Here is a 10,724-nt window from a genome sequence, read left to right on the forward strand (position 1 = left end):
TACTATGTCTTCGAATTTTGAGAGTTGACCCGAAGCGAAACATCCCTGAAGTCCCATGTACTTGTCGGAGTGTGTTATGGTGGTTGATGATGCCCCAAAATGCTTCGAATCCATTTCATGCCTTTGCTGTCAAAAATTGCAGAAATGCAGACATAGTATGCCGCAGGTTTCTTCAAAACGCCGTGCGTCATGACCCAAGGTTCCACGGGGTATTAATGCTACACTGTGCTAATTTCCTGGTTTTAGTATACCGCGTGTTGCTCCATTATGCCGCGCGTGGTTATTTTCTTGACAGTCTCCATTTTGCTGTTTCCCAAGGCAGATTGCACAATGGTTGAAGTTTGACCTGTGCAAAGGTGTTTCAAGCCAATGCATGTCTGCATTGTACTTCCATGCTATGACCAAGCCTTTTCCTATGTAAGACTCATAGGCTCTTTGAAGGTTGAAGTTGTTTCCTCCTCCCTTCCTATAAATTCAGGCCCTTAACTTCAAATTCTTCCCATCTCATTCAACTCTCATTCTTCTACAGCTTTGTCTTCCTTCCAATGGCCCTTTCGTTCACCGATTCGCTCCGCCCATGGTTGGCTTCAATGGAGGGTGTCGATTGGCTCAACTTCCGGGCTCATGGTCTCTATTCCATGAGGTACCTTCGCAACATCCGTCTTCACCCTGAGCTCTTGAGGGCAGCCGTGAGTTTTTGGGATCCCGAGGTCCACGTGTTCCGTTTTGGCAAGCAAGAGCTTTGTCCTATCGTGGAGGAGTTTCGTGCCTACCTTGGCGGCTTCGGCTCGGGAGAAGTCATCATCCCTCCTGTACGTGAGAGCGTCTACAAGGTCTTAGCTGCGGTCCTTGGATTGAGTGGCGATGTTGCCCGCTACTTAGTCAGCGATGGTCATCTCAACGTGATGTGGCTCATTGAGATGTTCTCTCCTCCTGGTGATCTTACAAACATAACCTATCAAACTCAGCGCACACTACAAGAAAAATTGCATTGGGTGACGAATGAAAATCGTCACAAATTGCATGTTTTTTGTCACAAATAGTATAGGTGACGAAAAAAAAATTGTCGACTAAAGGTTGTCGAGGATTCCTCCTTGGTGACGAAATCCGTTTTTCGTCACCCATAGTATCTTTTGACGACGAAAAATTTCGTCACGGAAAAATCACTTGGTAACGAAATTTTTTCATCACCAGTTGTGCTTTTTGATGACAAAATAGTTCGTCACCATTGCCATAATTATTTGTCACCCATTTTCAATTTTGTCACCGATTGTAGTAGGTAATTGATCAAGTTAAGCACATAGGTGACAAAAAAAATTCATCACCGAAGGATTTAATTAAAAAATAATGAAAAATAATAAAGGTGACAAAATATTTTGTCGCCTAAAATTATAAATGAAAGCAAATCAGTGACGAAACATTATCGATCACCTACACTCTTCTTACAATACAATGTCATCATGTTCATTTTAATACTCAGAGAAACAAATAATCATATCCATAAACCAATATAATCATGTTCAAATTAGACATCCATTAACCATGAGAAATATGTACTCTACACCAAAATGTCCATCCACCCATAGGGTCTAAAGCATCAATGTCCCCATGACAAAAACAGGAAAGGTAGACCATACCATATATGTTCATCATAGTTCAGTAGCATCATTAAAATTAAAAAAGAAGACTCGAAACTTCAGCCAAAAACGAGTCTTCATAAAACTTATATCCAGAAAAGAAGACTCGGAACTTCATTCAAAAAAAGTCTTCATAGAAGCATATATCCAAACAAAAAGTTTTCATAGTGGAGCGTATATATACCATCTTCCCCACTACCAAACTTATGCATATTCAATCTGCACACATGAAAAGTAGGATAAAGTATTTTGGTTATGATGTTAATAGAATACAAAACATTATGTAAACTTAACAATATACAAATGAAACAAGTGAGGACCTAACTCAAATTACAACGCCAGTACCACGACCATAAGCAAGGAAAAGTTCACCTCATGGGATGATTAATGCACAAACCAAACTTTTAAAGAGAGAAAAAGCCTCATACTCTTGTATAACTTGGTCGCCTATTTATCTGTAAAGTGAATGTCTAGTAGCCATGTTTAATTGATCCAATGGTATAGTTGGATTCTAAGCATAGTTGTGCTATTATTGGCAATATTTGTTGGAGCTTTACCCATGCCCGTTTGAAAAATTAAGGCCCATACTTATAGTCCTGCTGTATTTAAATGCAGAATGTAGAATAATAAAAAGATTGTTAGGTTAAGCTGCAAGATTTTATACACCTAAGGAGTTGTGTCCCCATATATGTCGTGTCCCCGCATGTCCATGCCATGTCCCCGTCGTAAAGAGGTGGAAACCCCTCTGTTTTGGGACACGGCGGATCAGCAGACCCTAAACCACATATCGACATCAGATGGAAAAGTCTCATGATTAACATCAACCACTACATCAGATCTCTATAGATGAAGATATACTACTGCAGTAATAGCATAGCAAAACCAGAGCAGTAAGAGTCCAAAACCAGAGCAATAATAGCCCAAAAACTCCATGATTATTAGCTACAACAAAAACCAAGCTGGACAGTGTCAAACACTAGGTCTCTTGAAGAAAAACCACAGCAGCAAAGAACATAGCAATACCAAAGCAAGAGGAATACAACATAAACTATTTGTTTCTTGATTGACTATTTTTGTTTATCTATTTTGGACAGACTTATAGGATGTAGAGAGATAACATCAAACCAAAGAAAAAAAAAACTTTCATAATCTCTATAAATAAAAACATATGCTCAAAAAGGGCACAAAAAAAAAGGCAGAAAACCAAACCTTCATGCGCATTATATTCAGCATCTGTTTGTACCATCTTATCCTGTCATTTTAAAGTAAATGCAAAATTTAAGTTCCAAAAATTTAGTAGAGACAAGTTCTAACAATTTAGCATACACCAGTATACCACAAAAGTACTTGATACACATATATGGAGAGCTTCTGATTCTAGAGAGATCCATTTTTGCGTGTCCTTATTGAAGTGGGTGGATTTGTATATCTCTATTACAGCAGGCACAACGCCTCCATTTTCCTGCATCTAATGTGTTAATTTCTCATCAAATGAATTAATTAAGCATGTTCATATTGTAAAACTAGGTGAGGCGCGACAGTGCAAGGCACGTCTGTCATGCCCATTGAGAAGAACGATGTTGAATGCTTGTGGAATTGTAAGATGCCTACGTTTGATTAATTGCATGAGTTTGTAAAATTTGTTTACAGGTTTATATATATGATTGCAAAAGGGCTAAGCTGCACAAAAGTATTTGGACTAGAAGTTGTACTAAGCTGGTAAATACTCACGCAGTTCTAGAGCATCCAAATCTTTACTTCTTTGCACCACAATTTTCACGTGTAATTATCTACTAATTAACGTTTGATCTCCTAACTTAGCCACTTAACAACATGGTCAATTTACATCCCACATGCATATATTCCAAGGGCAGCACTGAATCGGCTAAGAAAAAACATTAAGCAACAAAGATAAAACTTAAAAACAGATTTTCATTGCTACAAGTTTTGTGGAAGGTGTTGGTCCGTCGGAGTGCTTGATGAACATCTTATGACAGTGGGCCAAGTGAACTATCAACTCAAATAGATTGCAAAATCTACTGATAGCACTTTTATCAATCAGAAAATGCTAGAATCTAAAGAAAGTATCAACCCACAGAAATTTGTCAATTTAAAAACGTAATGCTGCGAGCATTCATGCCATACCTTTCTGGCTGCAACACAAAATACAATAAAACAGCCAAATGAATAGAGAAACTTCCTTATAGAGCGGTCGATCTCGACTTCGTTCTTCAATACACGGAAACATTCCAACAAACGAATTGCTTTCTGTAAGTTCGAATGTGCATACTAATAACTGCATAACTATAAGAAGGGGCAAAACTAAATAAAGAGAGGAAGGAACATATCATGATAGCAGGTCGAATTGAAATCTTGAGCAACCAAGCAGATAGTAAATGAAGTAAAAAATTAAATGGACTTAGTTTCCTAAGTTCAGACACTCCAAATAAGTTTCTTACTCATAGATTTGATAATTTTTTAATAGAACATAATTAAGTACGTGTAACCAAGAACGACAAAAAATGACATTCAAAAACATTAGTTTTATGGTTGAAGCAAACTTAAATGAGCGTAACTTAGAAATAGTCAAAGTAAAACTTAGACAACCTACAAGTCAGCTAATTACCTGCACCATTAGATTGTGTCAAAGGAAAGCCCAAAGGGTCCGGTTGTGGAACATCTTGGGATTGAGATTGTGCAGTAGTCTCAATTGGGCTCAACTATGACAGTGAAAGAGTAGAGGATCTCCTAATGGATGATGTCACCTTTCGCCCTGGAGCCATGGCTCGCTATGTGAAACGGTAAACAAGATACAAATAGTTTGTTATTGAAGGTACAAGAGCAAAAGCAATATCACTAAATCATAAGCAGCAATGCCAGCAACAAAGCTAAGAACAATGAATTGTAGATACGGACAAAGAACATCATGGTTGGGATATTCCCAACCAAACTGCTTTAGAAACTCAAATCCACACAAACCCCTCTAGCCCACAAAAAAAAATATGTGCAGTACATCATGTGAAAAGTAATAGCTACTTTATTAACCTCTTTATTAAAATATATGGCAAGGATGGTCATTAAATATGTGCAATACATTCATGATGTGGACCTGGTAATTAAGAAAGGGCCATTATTATTCTATATTGGGAACGGCAACATAAGGATAAGACTACTAATCAAACCTAGTGTTGACACTCTCCAAAGAAGGCCAACATCTTTTGTCAAATATAGTAGCTAAGCACCACAAACATTGTTTGTTGTATTAGTATTAGCTAATCAAACTTTGTGCATAAATAGTAATCAAATCAAGGAAAGAAGCCCAAAAGATCAGGACTACTGGAGTATAAATGGGGATTGATGTATACAACACATACAAACAGTTCTTTAAGTTCCCAAAGCTCAAAAATGGTAGAAAACATATATTAAAGATTCGGAGTCACAATCAGTTGAGAGATCCGTGAACCAATACTTATCCATGCATAGCTTTAAAACATAAACATGCATCCGTATTTGATGATGGATCCCTAAAGATGCAAGAACATTTAATTTGCAAAGAATATGAAAAACCCTAAAAAAATCGAAAACAACCCATATAGAATAATGATTAGACTAGAGTCAACACATACAAGCGAAATCGAAAGCTAAAAGATAGTCTAGGCTGCTATTTCCAATAACCCTTAAAAGTACCACCGTAACTACCGTGTCCACTAGTAATTTAGTTCATTGTGAAACAACCGCAACAAGATAAAGCTAGAACTTTGTTTCACAAAGAGAGACCGGATTAAGAAGCTGACCGATTAAGAAAACTAGGGCTAAACCTCTGCTCAAATGAGATACATGTATCCGCGTTTATAGATGTGTGTGTGTGTGCGAGAGAGAGAGAGAGAGAGAGAGAGAGAGAGAGAGAGAGAGAGGCAGAGTACCAGCAGTGGACGGAAAAGAGGAGAGTGAGGAGTGTCGACTTTACAGATCGTCTATGGCTTTTTCTCTCTTTTGGACACCAATTGGAAATAAGAGGGGAGCGAAAACTATTCACTCCAGTGGAAATTGAAAAAAGGGAAAGGGAACATTAATTGGGCATTACACAAGAAACGGTGTCGTTTCTATAACTTTTCAATTTCTTTTTCAATCCCGCCCTTTAGTAAATGCCTGCCATATTATTTGCAGGAGAACTCATGTCCAAAAAAAAAAAAACACAAAAAAGAACACATCGTCGTGCTGTGCACAATCCGAGCCGTGAGGTGGTTATGGTCGATCTAAAGCAGTAGGATTTTTCGTCTCATTGATTGCATCATTATAAAATAAATAAAAGATCATCGGATATCAGCGACCGCCTGATCGGACCACATTTGTTGCATCTCGAGGCATTAAAGTATTAAATTGTAGTATTTAACCCCCACCTGAGTCTTTCTTTCTCGATCAGAACCATCCATCTTTTACATATTTTGGAGTAAATCATTTGTACTAGAGTTAATCGGGTATCACTCTACACACTTTATCAGACAAAAAATTTATTTTGTTAATGAAATTGTGTCTCGATAAGGAAGCATTCTAAATCCGATCGAGACAAATTTTTACAAGAATGCTATAATAAACAAGGAAAACTAAAGCAACGGTTTGGATCATCGTAATGGTGTCGCAACCGAATGACTACCGTACGTTCAAGTACAACACAAGACTTAGTTTATTAACAATTACATTGAACATATAGAATTTAAAGGTCAGTACCAACTCTACTTTTGCAGTAGTCGATCTGAACCGTTAGAATTTCACGTCATATTAATTCCAATGTCGTCACCAAAATCAGAGATCATCGGATATCGGCAACCGCCTGATCGGACAACATCTGATGCATCCCGAGGCATTAAAGTATTAGATTACAAGAACCAACCCCCACCAGAGTCTTTATTTTTCAATCCGAACCATCTATCTTTTACATAATACAAAATTCATCATTTGTACAAAAAATGAAGTTGATCGGGTAGAAATCGGGGGAGGAAAATGATGAAGGGGATCCATAAAGTCGAATACCATACCTTGAGAGAGAGAGAGAGAGAGAGAGAGAGTCGAAGTTGCAGAGATGGAGGGAGGGAGCGGTGTGAGAGAGATGGAGTGGTGTAGAAAGATGGAGGCCATGGAGCTTAGTTTGGGATGAATGCCAAATAATTTCCCCGCCTGCTAAAATCCGCCCAAAAAAATCCCCTTGGATGACAAAAAATAATTCCTCCCCCAAAGTCTTTCCTTTTGTGAGGAACTATTTCGTCACATAATGGTTGCAAGTATCTGAGCAATGTATGGAGGAAATGGATTAGAGACGAAACTTATTTTTTTGTCACCTTATATTTTTTTGTCCACCCTTTTGGTGACAAAATTTATTTTTTCGTCACTAATTAGATATTTTTGGCGACAAAATAAAATTTCCTCACCTTAAATTTGTCTACCTTCTTAATTGGCGACGAAAATTTTTTTTCCTCACAAAATAGGCATATTTGGAGACGAAAGCTACTTTCCTCACTAGTATTTCGTCACGTATTCTCATTTTTCTTGTAGTGGCATGACTACCCTTTGCACGTGCCTACTTGCAGCTTACCTCCTAGTGCCCTCTGTCGGCCATGCTAGCTCGACATTGGTCCGCATTGCTGTTCAGATTGAGGCTCGAAAGGATGTAATTCTAATGGTCTTGGCTGAGGCACTAATGGGTATGGACAAGGTTCGCTCCGAAGAGATTGAAACTTTCGGGGGTAGTCCTCTCCTCCTACAGGTTGGCTTCTCACTCAGCTCTCATTTTTTCGGATTTTTCTCACATTCCCGTTTTACCTCAATGCTCGGTTCGGCTTCCTATGATTTCTTACTTGTTTTTCTCTCTTTTGTAGATTTGGCTTTGTGATAAGGTGAATGTGTTGACCATCCCTCTTGGTAATTCTTCGTATGAGGCTAGGTTGTTGTCCCTACGATGTTTTGAGTTTGCGGATAGACGAGTTTCCGAGTGGGTCAACTTCTTCAGGTGTTTGTGGGCTGAGACTATTTCTTGGAGGTGTCCGTGGCTAGACCTTCCCCCTATGACAGTGCACTTCATGGGTCCCCAGTGGGTCGTTCTTGCTAGTTTGGAGGCTTTCACTTTCTATATTCCCTGCCGGATTCAGCGTCAGCATGGCCTTAGACATGTAACGCCCCTGAATTTTGGTCAATAAAAATTTCGTTAAATATTTGAATTTTTTAAATTACTTATTTTCTCTTGAGTGGCTATATGATTTCTTGTTTATTTTTCGTCGTAGTTAGATTTCGATCGTTGGTTAAACTCTCGACTAGAAACCCTACTTGACCAATTTAGTTAGTTTCCAACCAACTTACCTAGTTACTAGATGAACCTTTTGGACCTTTTGAAACTTTTGAACCTTTTGCCTTTACCCATTGGTCCATAATAGTTAGGGTAATTTTTGTCCATTGGATAATAAACTTTTTTTTTAAAAGTACATGTAGTCTTTTTAAAATCTTATTTTAATAAAAGGTACTTGTACTCTTTTGTCCATTAGTTATTAACCAAAAGGGAAATTATTATTCATTGGGTAATAACCGCTAGGGAAGTTAGTAACCCTTGGGTAATGAAGTCTTTTGACCAAATAAAGTACCGATGTGACTAGAGAACCTTCCAATAAAGTTGATTTGACTAGTCAACCTTTTCAACCCTAGAAAATTACTTATTTATTTCCTTTTATTAATTTGGTTTTATTCTTTGTCCTTTGGACAATAAAAGTTAGGGGAACTATTATCCATTGGATAATAGAAACCCAATTCTTTATATTAAAAGGGTTTTGATCAAAGTACTTGAATAGACTTTTATAATTGCTTTAAAGTACTTTTTGATTATTTTATTATAAAAAGTTTCCTAGTTATTATTGTCCATTGGATAATAAAAGTTAGGGTATTTATTATCCATTGGGTAATAGAGTTATTCTTTCACCAAGTACATGGGCTTATTAAACTAGTCATTTTTCCTAATTGCCCATGTGATGAAGTACCAAAATTTTATTTTGAAAGTACTTATTAGCCTTAGTAGCCTTTAAAGCCTAAATTTTCATAAGTACTCTTTTATTATTTTGTATTAGGGTTTTGTACCCAATTGGATTAACTTATTGGGGAAATAATCTTCCTAGAGTACACTAGTCTATTTGTTTAGTCAAACATGTGCCTATTGTAATTCTTTATTGGGTATTTGATTTTGTAAATCTTGTACTTTGGTCCTTTTACTTATTCTTTCTAGTATATATACATATATATATACATATATATATATATATATATGTGTGTGTGTGTGTGTGTGCTTGAGAGAGAGAGAGAGAGAGAGAGAGAGAGAGGGCCGGCCATAGAGAGAGAGGAAGAGCCAAGATTTTTCCTATAAATAGCACCTCATGTTTGCCATTCAACTCACACCTTCTCATTGCTCCAACTTCTCTCTAGAAATTCTTGTTCTTTCTTTTGTTCTTCCTTTGTTCTTGAGTTCTTCTTGAGTTCTTCAAGAAACTCATCCAAGACCGCCACTAAACTGCCACCCGACCACCCTTCGATCCATAAAGCTTAAGTAGTTTAGTCAAGATTAGGTTTCGAGAGAAACCTTTCTTTTCCGAAGCTTCCGAAGGCATACCGTAGGACGTTACTCCGTCCGACCACCGACTAACTTTCCGTAGCCGACTACTGCCAAGAAGTAAGGTAGAATCCCTTGTCCACTATCTCTAAGTATATGTAGAACCCCTTGCCCCTAACTCTACGTATAGAACCGTATGATAGAAAGTAGATTATCCTTAACGGATTCGAAAGATAGAACTTATCGTTTGTTTATAAGTATTTGAATTTTGATCTTTAAGATGATTAATGCATATATGAGTTGCTTGTATTAATTGTGGTGTGATAAAGCATAAGTGATTTCACTCCAAAGACGTCCGTACATGTGGCGTTGTGCTTTGAATAAAGCATAAGTGATACACTCCAAGGGCGTCCGTACATGTGGCGTTATGCTATAAGTGGTGATTGAGCGTGATAAGTAATATAGAATTGGATGATCTTGTTAGAATAGTTCATGCTTATTGTTGTCCTACCGCGGAGTCTTTGCATGTAACGAGACACGAGAATCGAGAAAGTAGAAATATGACACCTAGGGTGTGAGTAATGAAAGGAAATGTTTTTCGAGGAAGGAAATATTTTGAAACAACATAATGACTGATTTCGGGTGGCATTATGTGAGTTGTGTGTGTGCGTGTGTAAAAGACGTGTTTTGAAAAGGTTTTGAATTTTCGAAAACCGCAATGTGGCCGGACGTGGTAGCCCATTGTGTGTTGAAAAACCCAATGAGAACCCGGAGCGGCGGAATCATTGTGGGGATACTCGGGAACCCGGAGCGGCGGAACCGAGGTTTTAGATTTCGAAAACCCCAATTGGGAACCCGGAGCGACGAAACCATTGTGGGATTACTCGGGAACCCGGAGCGGCGGAACCATGGTGAGGTATAGCTTGGTTATCCGCGGTACGGAGCCAATGCAGATGTTTTTGTGTGCCAATGGGAACCCGGGACGGCGGAACCATTGTGAGAATACTCGGGAGACCGGAACAGCGGAACCGAGGTTGGGTGTGTAGCTTGGTTATCCGCGGTACGGAGCCAATGCAAATGATTTTGAAAGGTTGGGTGTGTTAAACAAATATTTTTGGAAGATTGTTTTGTAAATGAAAATGTTGACACAGTCTACGATGAGTCGCGTAGGAGAAACCCGAAAATCTTGGACACCAACGATAGATGATTAACGCATGTGGATGTGTCAATGTTAACTATGTATATACGTATCATGTGGAAATAGATGTGTTATTATTTCCTGTAGTTGGTAAGTTATGGGTTAGCGGGTATGGGATTATCCTGCTGAGCTGTTGTAGCTCATGGTGTTACCTTTTGGTGACCCTGATATATTATATGGGTGGCGACGCCGGTATAATGTGTCAGATTTTGTAGATGATCAAGGTAAGCAGATCACCGTGGAGGCTTTTGGAGCTGAGGAGCTGGCAAGAATGGAGGAGCTGTAGTTAGAAACCCTAGAACCCCCT

The 10,724-nt window shown here is 38.3% G+C and overlaps 1 long non-coding RNA gene across 1 annotated transcript; it reads right to left on the reverse strand.

Annotated features, from left to right (window-relative positions):
• Positions 1 to 1,499: 1,499 nt before the first annotated feature.
• Positions 1,500 to 5,669, reverse strand: LOC131310861 (uncharacterized). Its single transcript, XR_009195324.1, has 3 exons — positions 5,561 to 5,669; positions 4,264 to 4,426; positions 1,500 to 1,856 (listed from the first exon to the last, which is right to left on the reverse strand). It is a non-coding gene; the product is annotated as an uncharacterized LOC131310861 (long non-coding RNA).
• Positions 5,670 to 10,724: the final 5,055 nt, after the last annotated feature.

Source organism: Rhododendron vialii, chromosome 12a (genome assembly GCF_030253575.1).
Source record: "Rhododendron vialii isolate Sample 1 chromosome 12a, ASM3025357v1".
Taxonomy (NCBI): domain Eukaryota; kingdom Viridiplantae; phylum Streptophyta; class Magnoliopsida; order Ericales; family Ericaceae; genus Rhododendron; species Rhododendron vialii.